Consider the following 10,621-nt stretch of genomic DNA (forward strand, 5'->3'; position numbering starts at 1 on the left):
GATATGTGTATGTTTTTGATATGAAAAATACTATATCTATTGAAAATAAAAGCTAAGAAAGAAATTAATGAACTTATGAATATATGAATGAATATTGCACTAAAGAAATGAGAATCGAACCCGGATCTCTCTCTCTCTTTCTCTGTTTTAAAGAAAAATCCCACTCAATTTACGAATAGTTTATTTTACATTAAAAAATAAAACAGGTGATAAATTGCAAGAACCAAAGGAGTAATAAAATATCAAGTAAAAGTTTCAATAAACCAAAAAAAAAACGAACATAAATAAATATGTACAATTAATTTATTTGCGAAGTTTGTTACAAATGCAATGTATTTTCATTTAATGATTGCTAATAGTGGTGTCGTTTTCAATTACCCCGACCGGATGTCGGCTGCGGCACATCCGGTCTCGCGGGTATTCGCTGTATTTGCACGTAATTGATTGAAGGCTCTATTTAATGGATCGAATAGTACAGCGTTAATAGGCCAGTTAGTCCAGTTTACTGTTACAAAGATATTTTTACATTGTTACAATTTCAAATTAATTGTTACAATAATTAACCAGCTGTTTCCTACAGTTTCACTCGTATTCCAAACTAAGTGCATCCTGATCCTGATAACAAAGCCTTAAATCTTTATAATTGGATCAGTAGTTCCTGGGATGCAACTTGTCTCGGTTTTATTTTATGAATACAAATTATTATTTTTTTAATAAAGGTTGTTTTTGTAATATTTTAACAACTGGGCTGGGTGTGAGATAAACTAAAAGTAGTTTAATAAATTGCAACTCAGTTATTTCTATTTTAATAAAAGAAATGATCTTATTATACACACCTATCTAGAGGTACATAATCAACTCCATGTTTAATTTCTTTTGACAAAAAATCCGCCTAAGAATATTATTTTAAACCTCATCATAAAATAAGCAATTTCTCACGTGCACCACATCACACAGCCTTACGCTGCGATACAACATATACACAGTTGTTTATATCAAGTTCCGTTTGTAGACTTTCCTTCAGGCTGACTCACAGTTTACATAAACGTTACAACAACCAGCTAACGTCTGGGATTAATGGCTGGTAATCATGATGTGGATGATGCAATTGTTTTTAGTTTCAAAGTATAAGAAATATTACAGACATCAAACTACAGATTTCTGAATTGCTACTTTTGTGACATATTTTTTTTTTTTATGTGCACTATATGCAGATTTTTTTCTGTTTGAAGATCCAAAAAAGTCTGAAAACACTAAACATAACTCGATAAAAGGTTCTGTAATTTATTTATATCCTCCGGAAAACCAAAATAATAAAAAAGTTTTCCTATCCGTAATGATTTTGCTGTAATAATTTAAATCTCTATTACCAAACCAAGTGTTTCTTGTAAGAATTTACAATCTGCAAATATATAAAACAAAGCTACCAGCGTGGGAACTTATTTTTGTTTTAATCTAGATAAATACAGGTACTCCATAACATGCCAGGCTAAACTATAAAAAAATAATATGATCATCTTCAAAATTCCTGTGTATCCGGTTCCTCTGCGGGTCCCACAGCGGCGAGTACATTATATCACACGCATTCCGCAAGTGAAATCACAGCATTATGTGATGTTTACATAGCCACAGATATCCTATATCCTCTATATGTATCTACGATAGTATCTATATTAGGGTGTCCCAAAAAAATCAAAGTCATTTTTTTTTAACGCATACCCTCCTATTTTTTTCCTTTTGGTCCAAAACTATTATAAATAAAATTTTATGACGATAGGACCACGGTAATCCGTGCCGACTTACATTTGTATTTGTCATACTTGCTCTCTAAGACTAACGCGATCTAACTCGTCGATGTGCTTGTGATTTCTTGTTATTTAGAGATCGAATCATTGTTTTCAAACAGCCAACATGTCACTAGACTTATGCAATTATAAAAAGAGTATATTTTTAATTAGGGGACCTAAAGCATCAAATGACGGGCTCAAAACTTCCGTCTAATGGACGAGTTCTGGCAGTTTCATAGTACAACTAGCGACCCGCTCCGGCTTCGCACGGAATAACAGTATTTCTGCACTATTTAATGTGTGTTATTATACATGTGAACCTTCCTCTTTAATCACTCTATCTATTAGAGAAAACCGCATGAAAATCGGTTGCGTAGTTTTGAAGAATTAGGTAAGCTTACAACGGGACACGGGGACAGAAAAAGCGACTTTGTTGTATACTATGTTGTGATATTCGGGAAATTAATTTAATTGTGAATGAAAAATCTTACTAGTCGCGAATGCATTATATTATCTACTGGGAAAAGGCGCGTATTCCAACTAAATCTTTGCCTAATTGTGTGACGAAACTCGTCACCTTGTATCAAGTTTGGAGGAACAAAAGACACAAGACGTTTTTAAGCAACGCTATCACGACTTTTTCAGCAACTTAGATATGTAATTTATTTGATTTTGATTAATAAGAATAAATTATCATGTCCCGAGCCTTATTCCAACTATGTTGGGGTCGGCTTCCAGTCTTGCCGGATTCAGCTGAGTACTAGAGTTTTACAAGGAGCGACTGCCTATCTGACTTCTCAACCCAGTTACCCAGCAACCCAATATCCCTTTGATAAGACTAGTGTCAGACTTATTGGCTTCTGACTACCCGAAACGACTGTCCAAGATGTCAAATGACAGCCAGGAGAGCAGCCGGCCTACAGTTAGTTACAGAAAGCGCGTGCCTCAGAGGAGCAAAGGAAAATAACTCTTGTAAAACGATTGGATGTATTGTTTTTCAGGGGTTATTTTGTCTTTGGTTAATTTTTTTTTTTCAAAAGAAGATCTTTACGGTACGTTGTATGACAAAATCACCTCTAACTTCATTTCAGCAAAAAGCGAGTTCTTTGATCGATCGCCTTAAAATATAAGGACAGTTTTCTACATGAATGTGTCCTACCATCTAGTCAAATGATGCTTCGTATCAAAAAGCCAAAGTTTCAGCACTGAGAGTTAGTGAACGATGTGGCCGAAAGATCGGTGAAGTTCATGCAAGACTTTTATTGATTAATCACAGTAGATGAGGAACAAAAACAATTATTGTTAGGTACAGTCCTAGAACATCGGAAAATTTATCCTGTCTGTAAAAAAAAACTACTTTAAAATGAAAATTTTAACAATGATATTATTTTTCAATGTATATGAGAAGATAAAACATTATTTGGATGTATTCAAGGTTTATTTTTAGTAATAATAATTAAGATCTAAATTTCTCCATAGTAAGTCAGTACAAATTTTCATGTGAAAACTTTGGCATTAAGTCGGCACGGGTTACCACTGTCTGATCGAGATAATATTTATTATAGGAGATAATGAGGTCAAACCGAAAAAAATTAGAGGGTATGCGTATTTGAATTCGAGAAAAAAAAATTCCCCCTTATGTCTTGGGACACCCTAATCTATATCCTTACTGACATATACAAGAAAATACCAATTTCTGTCTGTATCTATATTATACTTTAATAACTGAACATGAAACAAAAATATGAACGTCTGAAAATAATGAAAATCATCGTTTTAAATGAGGAAATAATAAACTAGCCCGCACGCATATACTTCGTAGGTCCGAATTTTATACATAGTAGCCTTTTTCATAACTAGGCTGTCTTTCGCTGGATCATTTTTACAAATCGGATCAGATAAGTCCTTAGCGCATTACAAACACAACATAATTAGATACGCGAACAAATAGTTTCAGAGCTGTATAGTGTAGTTTACATATTTCAATGTTAGGACAGCATAAAAGGATGGTATGCCGAATTTTTGCTATGATACAACTTTTCTCCGGTATAAAACCATGTGAGATACCTACCTCATATTTAGTGCATTTTTCTCATATTTAGTGGTTTAACGAAAGTGTTGGAGAAAACACTTTACGTACAAACTTAACTCTTTATGTATTAACCAACAACTTTATGTATTTTGTGGTCTCACACAAGTGGCCAGCAATTTAGTGTATAGTGTGGTTTCACGATAACATTGTGGGTACTTTAATCTAGATTGATACAATAATCTTATCTAAGCCTATAACACAGCTGGCAGGATATTTCCAAAACTTGTGAAATCAGATCCGGTGTGAAGGTCGGAAATGTTTGGCCGTTAATATTAACATCTGTTAGATAAGATCGTGATATAAATTGTTAATGTTGTATTATTTACATAGTGTGTGCTAAATATTAATGAATTTAGATTTCACCTGATAACATTGATTAACACTTTTTTTGTTGTGGCTCAAATCAGACAGATATTTGGTTGAATTTAATATTAATAATAGTATTTAGAAATCCTTATTACATAAATCATAATAAAAAAAAAACATTTATTTCTCACCACGAGGATACAAGTAATATGATAGTATAGTAACACATAATTTCACAATATATTATGGTGGTTCATATGCCACAAACGTTACACCCTATCCCCTGAACTAGGTATAGCCTGTATCTCAGGAGATAGTTTTGTTCAGTACAAGTCTCAAACATAATTAATTCACTTTTGTGTGTCACTGCTCAGATCATGTCATTACAAACATACAAAGCAAACAATAACAGGAAAAATATTAAACTTTATTATTCAACTAGCTGCTTCCATCCGCGTCCTATGGGAACTATTGCCCGTACCGGGATAAAAAATATGTTACTTGGGCAAAGTGCAGCTTTCCATAAGTAAAATAATTTTACAACTCGGTTCAATAGTGTCGGAGCCTTTACTGTAAACAAAAAAATGTTTCCTCATCATTATTATTAAGTATAGGAGATTATTCAAACAAGTACATACGACATTCCTGGCATACCTCCGCGTCATCCGCCTAGAAACTACCACAAGCCGAATTATTTAATTAAGTACAATTAACGGAGGCGGCGATGAAATATTACATACTAGTGCTGAGAAGTAAAAGTGATTGTGACTCTCTCGGTACACGCGGATACTATTGTGCCGATAGCCGGACAAAATATATATGGTCGCACTATAAGTGTTGGACATGTTGAAATCCCTACTAATATTTTAAATGCGTAAGTAACTCTGTGTATGTCTGTCTGTCACGCTTACAAGCTATGTTTTCTGAACTACGGGATTTCTAGATGAGTACACAAATAGTCTAGAGATTAATAAAGGATATAGGATATTATTTGTCCAGGTGCGGGTAATAGTTATCTCGGTAAGCGTTTTTGTCCACGGAGAACAGTTGGTCAGCAATAAAATACTTTCAATATCACTTTAGATACTAACGGATAACTTAATGGAGTGTCATGACTTTCCTATTTATTGTTAGAACATATCTACGAGTAAGTGGCACTTTCCTTCGTCAGGCTGTATCTTTTCAAACCCTGAAGTTAGTGCTTAATCATCACTTTCCAAGTGTTAAGTGTCGAGTAATTAACTTAACACGTAATAAACTGATTGCTTTAGGGATGTAATTAAACGTAACTTGACTCTCGTTTTCTAACGATTAAAAGTGTAGTTATTGACAGGTTACGAGTATTAACCCTTCTTTTGTTTAAATAGGAAATGTCTTGTGAAAGTGACTGAAACCTTACAATATAGCAAGCTTCATTAATTTCAATAATTTAGGTATCATTTCGATTATTATTTAACAACTAGCTTCCGTCAGTGAACACATTTCACTCGCAATCTTTGGAAACTATTTCACGCACCCGGATGACAAGTAGCTCATAGCCTTTAGGCTATCTCACACTGAAATAAATTTTTAAACAGGTCCAGTAGTTCCTGAAATAGCGCGTTCAAACTACCTATTCAAACATTTTTAGTGTTCGGTTACTCTAAATATCATTAGTAGATACAGATAAAGATTACCGATCCAAAAAGACAATCAATTAATATGAATAAATAAAACATTATAACGGATGCATTAATATTCAGTTCACAATCGTAATATAATTCTAAACAAAATGGTGATTTCTCGTTGGTTACATAAGCTGTAATATTTGCGCGGACCGCCGGACGTAAGGAAAGTGACGCGAATCCGCTGACTGGTGCAAACTGTACAAATTGTACAAACTGTACTGTTCGGATTACAATGGAAGATAGTTAGCAGTTTTAATTTTTTACGCGGCTTGGTAATTAATTGTTTGAGTGGTGCATAAAAGTTGTATGTTTTATGGGAAAATTGGATTTTACTGCGAAATAACGACGATTTATTTACGCATGTCATTGGCTTGATACACCTCGTAGTCTTGGCCTGATTACAGCAAACTCATGGTCTATTCATTAATTACTTTTGCATTCTTTTCTATCGTCGCTTATTCCAAGTAAACAAAAACACATTTAAGATGTTCCGTTCGTCAATCAAAGTACCTTTAAACAGCACTAAATCCCAGCTCATAACAATTCGGTGCCTGCGTCACGTCCGGAAAATAATACAATTGTATTAAAGTAAAAACTTCTTCAAGCACGCGACGTTACATTTGCACTCACGTGACGAAGGAGTCTTAACTGTCACTAGCTTATGTTGGTTGCAACAAGCTCTTTAAAATTAAATATAAATATACCACAGTGTGACAAACCCTCTCCGTGTGAGAGGAGGCCTGTGCCCATCAGTGGGACGATAAAAAAAAGGCTGTAACAGTAACAGTATGAAAAACCCTTGCATGATCCTACAGATATGATAAAATGTAAATCTGATAAAGAATACAATTATATGTTCAAAAGAACAGCAGTTCTTACTTCATATGAGAAGCCGACAAAAATATAATGATTACCTAATAAGCGACCACAAAAATAGAACCTTTATCCACGCCCACAAAAAAAGGTATTCACATAAGTTTTCTACAAGAGTACGTAAATACAATGTCGCAAAGTATTGCACAAACACTGCCATTCACGGGTGTTTATTGAGGCCCATTCACAAGTACGTAACGAACTCATCAAATAGACCTTCCCCATAAAACATTAACACCATGGTGATGCAACAGATAAGAAAGAAAAAGCCTTAGGCATATATGTATTGACGCTTTCTTTGCCTTTAAACGCGGATAAATGGAAATAAACATTAGTTTGGTATTATTTGTAAGTTTTCAGGCATTTTCAATTACGACGAGATAAACAATCTAAATAATTATGCACTGCTACGTTAGTAACTCTAACGTAGCAGCACAAATATGAGGCCCAAATTGTTGCTATGAACCTAGCACAAAACTTTCCTGAACAGCTGAAATCGTGCACAAAATATACTTTTACGACAACTGCATCAGGTTATTTTTGCGTTCTTATTACCTAAAGAAATAAATAATACTTTTACGACCAATCTGAAGTAATTAATATTTATTTTTACTAAGTACCAAGGAAGGAAGGCCAAAATATATAAGGTAATTACTTTCGACAGCTCCTTTGACTGTTCATACATAACCTAACCTTCCTTATATTTGGGCTACTTATAATAGTCCCTAATAATTTTATTTCAGAGATTAACGCCTTAAAAACAAAGCCTTCAGCATCTCACAGTAAACTTAGACAACAGAATTATGATAAGAACTAGCGAGTCATCAAGAGAAAGTGTTCTGAAACTCAGGTCCTACCAGTGACACCTCTTCGGTTGCCTGCGCCAAGTCTTACACAATGCACTGACTACACGCATGCGCGTCGGACACCATGCTCAACATGCATGGGAGTAAGGGATGATTATAGACTTTGATACGTCAGTATAAATGAATAATAAATATGAATCATTCGCTAATCAGATATTCTTCTTCTTCTTTCTCCTGCCCTGTTCCCAAATTTTACTTGGGGTCGGCGCAATATGTTATTTTCTTCCATTTTCCCCTGTCACTCGTCATACTGACACTCACTCCCTTCCTATTCATATCATCTTTCAGGCAATCCATCCATGTTTTCTTAGGTCTTCCTCTTCCTCTCCATCCATCTACATTCATACTTAGCACACACTTTGTTGCATGCGTATCATCCCTCCTCATTACATGTCCATACCACGACAATCTTCTACTTCTCATCTTTTCTGTAACTGGCGCTACTTTCAGACTTCCTCTAATGTAATCATTCCTCACTTTATCCATTCTTGTAACACCACACATCCATCTCAGCATTCTCATTTCTGTTACATGCACTCTAATCAGATAATTATTATTTAATTTAATTACAAAATATATGAAGTGTTAAAGAAAAGAGAAAATTTTGAGCGCAATAAGAAGTATGTTATAAACATAACATAGATTAGTGGTTTGCATCGAACGATATATTATTATCATAAACACAGAAAGGAACACATAACACACTTAAACGCTAAGTTATGTAGTTACGCAATAATTATATATGTACACACAGAGTTAACACCATGCGTGACACCGATACGGTCATGTGAACCGGATATTTGCACCAACGATGTCTATTAACTCACTACATCAATATTATAAAATTTTCATTATAATCGAAGACCGTAAAGTGGGTCAAATTAAGATTCCAAGATTTCCTGATATTCATAGTTACAAGTGAACCTAATAAAAGCGTATTAAAAAGAAAGCCTCGTCTCTGTCTCTCTGTTTGTGATGAACTCAAAAATTAAAAATGAATTTTCCTGCAATTGATATGCTTTATCTAGTGAATAGATTGAAAATGAACATTTCCCGGGCGCAACCGGGCCGCCAATTGCAGATAACAATTTAATATACGGGGTAACTGCCATGAAGTCCAATTTCTTAGGTACATAATAATATCGATCCATCTCCTTGTAAAACTAGTGAGTACATTCATTTCAGAATTTAACGATACCCAATTCTTGATTTTTTAAACATAATGTTGGTAAAATGTCTATCTACACAAAAGTGAGAAAAACCAAGAAGAAAAACAACGTAAGTAATTTCCTTAACATCTTTGTGTAAGCGCAAGAGCCTTTTCTAAAACGTTACGCAGACGATTTATTTTTATGTTCTTTGCACAGGCAGACATGTTACTTTCGCATTTTAAATATTAGTGCAGATTATTATATCAATATTTTCTCAGAAGTCATAATAAAATATTTCGAAGATAAATGGATACCTTCTCATCATAATTTGTTAATTAATTATTTGAATACCGTTCGATAGGAAAGTAAAAACGTCTGCAGATTTAATTTAATAAATAATTGCCTGTCATTCTGCGAAATTGCAGTTCATCTTTTTTCACGAAGGTTTTTTTGAATATGATTCTGCTAACATGAAAATAACTAGATTGAGCCCGCGAATTCGTTCATTTTCCTAAGGTACCCGTTTTCTTCATGCTTCGCCTCAATCGGTTCAGCTGTTTAGCGTGAAAGCATAACAAACAATAAAACTCACTGTGTAACTAGAGTTTTAAGTCAAAAATAAGGCGGACTGGATTGCTTTATATACAATTCAGTTTTTATGTAGTTTACATTTTCACAATATTTTCAATAAATGGAAACCCTAAACTGTAATAAAAAGCTTCTGCCAAATGCTTTGAGCTTAGAATAGGTTGGTAATGGGATAGCCAGTAACATTTATATTTTCGTACTGACAACGCCTAGTTAGTGGTCTATTGAGCAGCCGTTTCAATGCGTTAATGAGATTCAATGCAAACATTATGTTGCAATAAGAATAAGTTCGCTTGACAGCGCTGCACAAAGCGAACAGCGCTGCAACGTCACTTGTTTACTATCGTAAGCTCAGTATTATTCACACCTACTTTCTTTGAAGAAAGATTCCCAAAGTAAATAACAAGACATCCTGATGTAAGTGCGAAAGCCTGTATGATCGTTTGTTTATAGAGAAGCTCAGAAGGAATTTAGAATAAATTGTTTTCAGAGGCAGGCTTCATAAGAAAAAAGCTATCTTACCAAACAAGTTTACGAAAATTCAACTTAGACTTCATAATTCTTGATTATAATTTGCTTAAAAATGCCCAAATGTTCCCTTAAGATAAATAGTTACCTATGTACTCGTCAAAAGGTATGTACAATACACCAAGTTTTTCTCACATCAGACTTATAGCCAAAACTTTAACTAGCCCACGTTGAACCAAAACTCGACCAGACGCAGCGGCACCGCAGTCTCTATCAATGGCAATCATTGCCACCTAACACCTACACTAGTGCCCCAAAAACACAGGCTTCCACCTGCTACACGCCGTGTCACGTGTCGTCTCCGGGCCGTGTCCGGCACGCGAGCGGACAACGGACGGGTTTTCTCCGGTAATTGCCGCGTCCGGCCGTTGCGTCATGCGCAGAGCTTTGTTCAGGAAATGTTGCTTTATAGCGACATGTTTTGATGTTATTTTGATTTTGTAATTGTTCGAGTACATTCGAAAGTTTAGTCGGATAAGTAGAGCAGTTTATTAACCGTGAAATGGTCGGAAAAAAAATTGAGAATAATTTTGGTAAATTAATTTTAATCGTAAGCATTTGAAATCTGAAATTAATTCCATTTGATAAGACGATCAATAATGTAATTCACAATCGCCTTACTTAATAAATTATCTATATGAAGAGAAAATACTCAAAACCGAAATGATGTAACGAGACCCAGATTCTCATCGAATGGAATGTTCAAAAAAATTGTCAAAATCTTCACACCATCCCAGTGGCGGTGGAGAGTTGCACAACACGA

This window comes from Helicoverpa armigera, chromosome 16 (assembly GCF_030705265.1).
Source record: "Helicoverpa armigera isolate CAAS_96S chromosome 16, ASM3070526v1, whole genome shotgun sequence".
Classification (NCBI taxonomy): Eukaryota; Metazoa; Arthropoda; class Insecta; order Lepidoptera; family Noctuidae; genus Helicoverpa; species Helicoverpa armigera.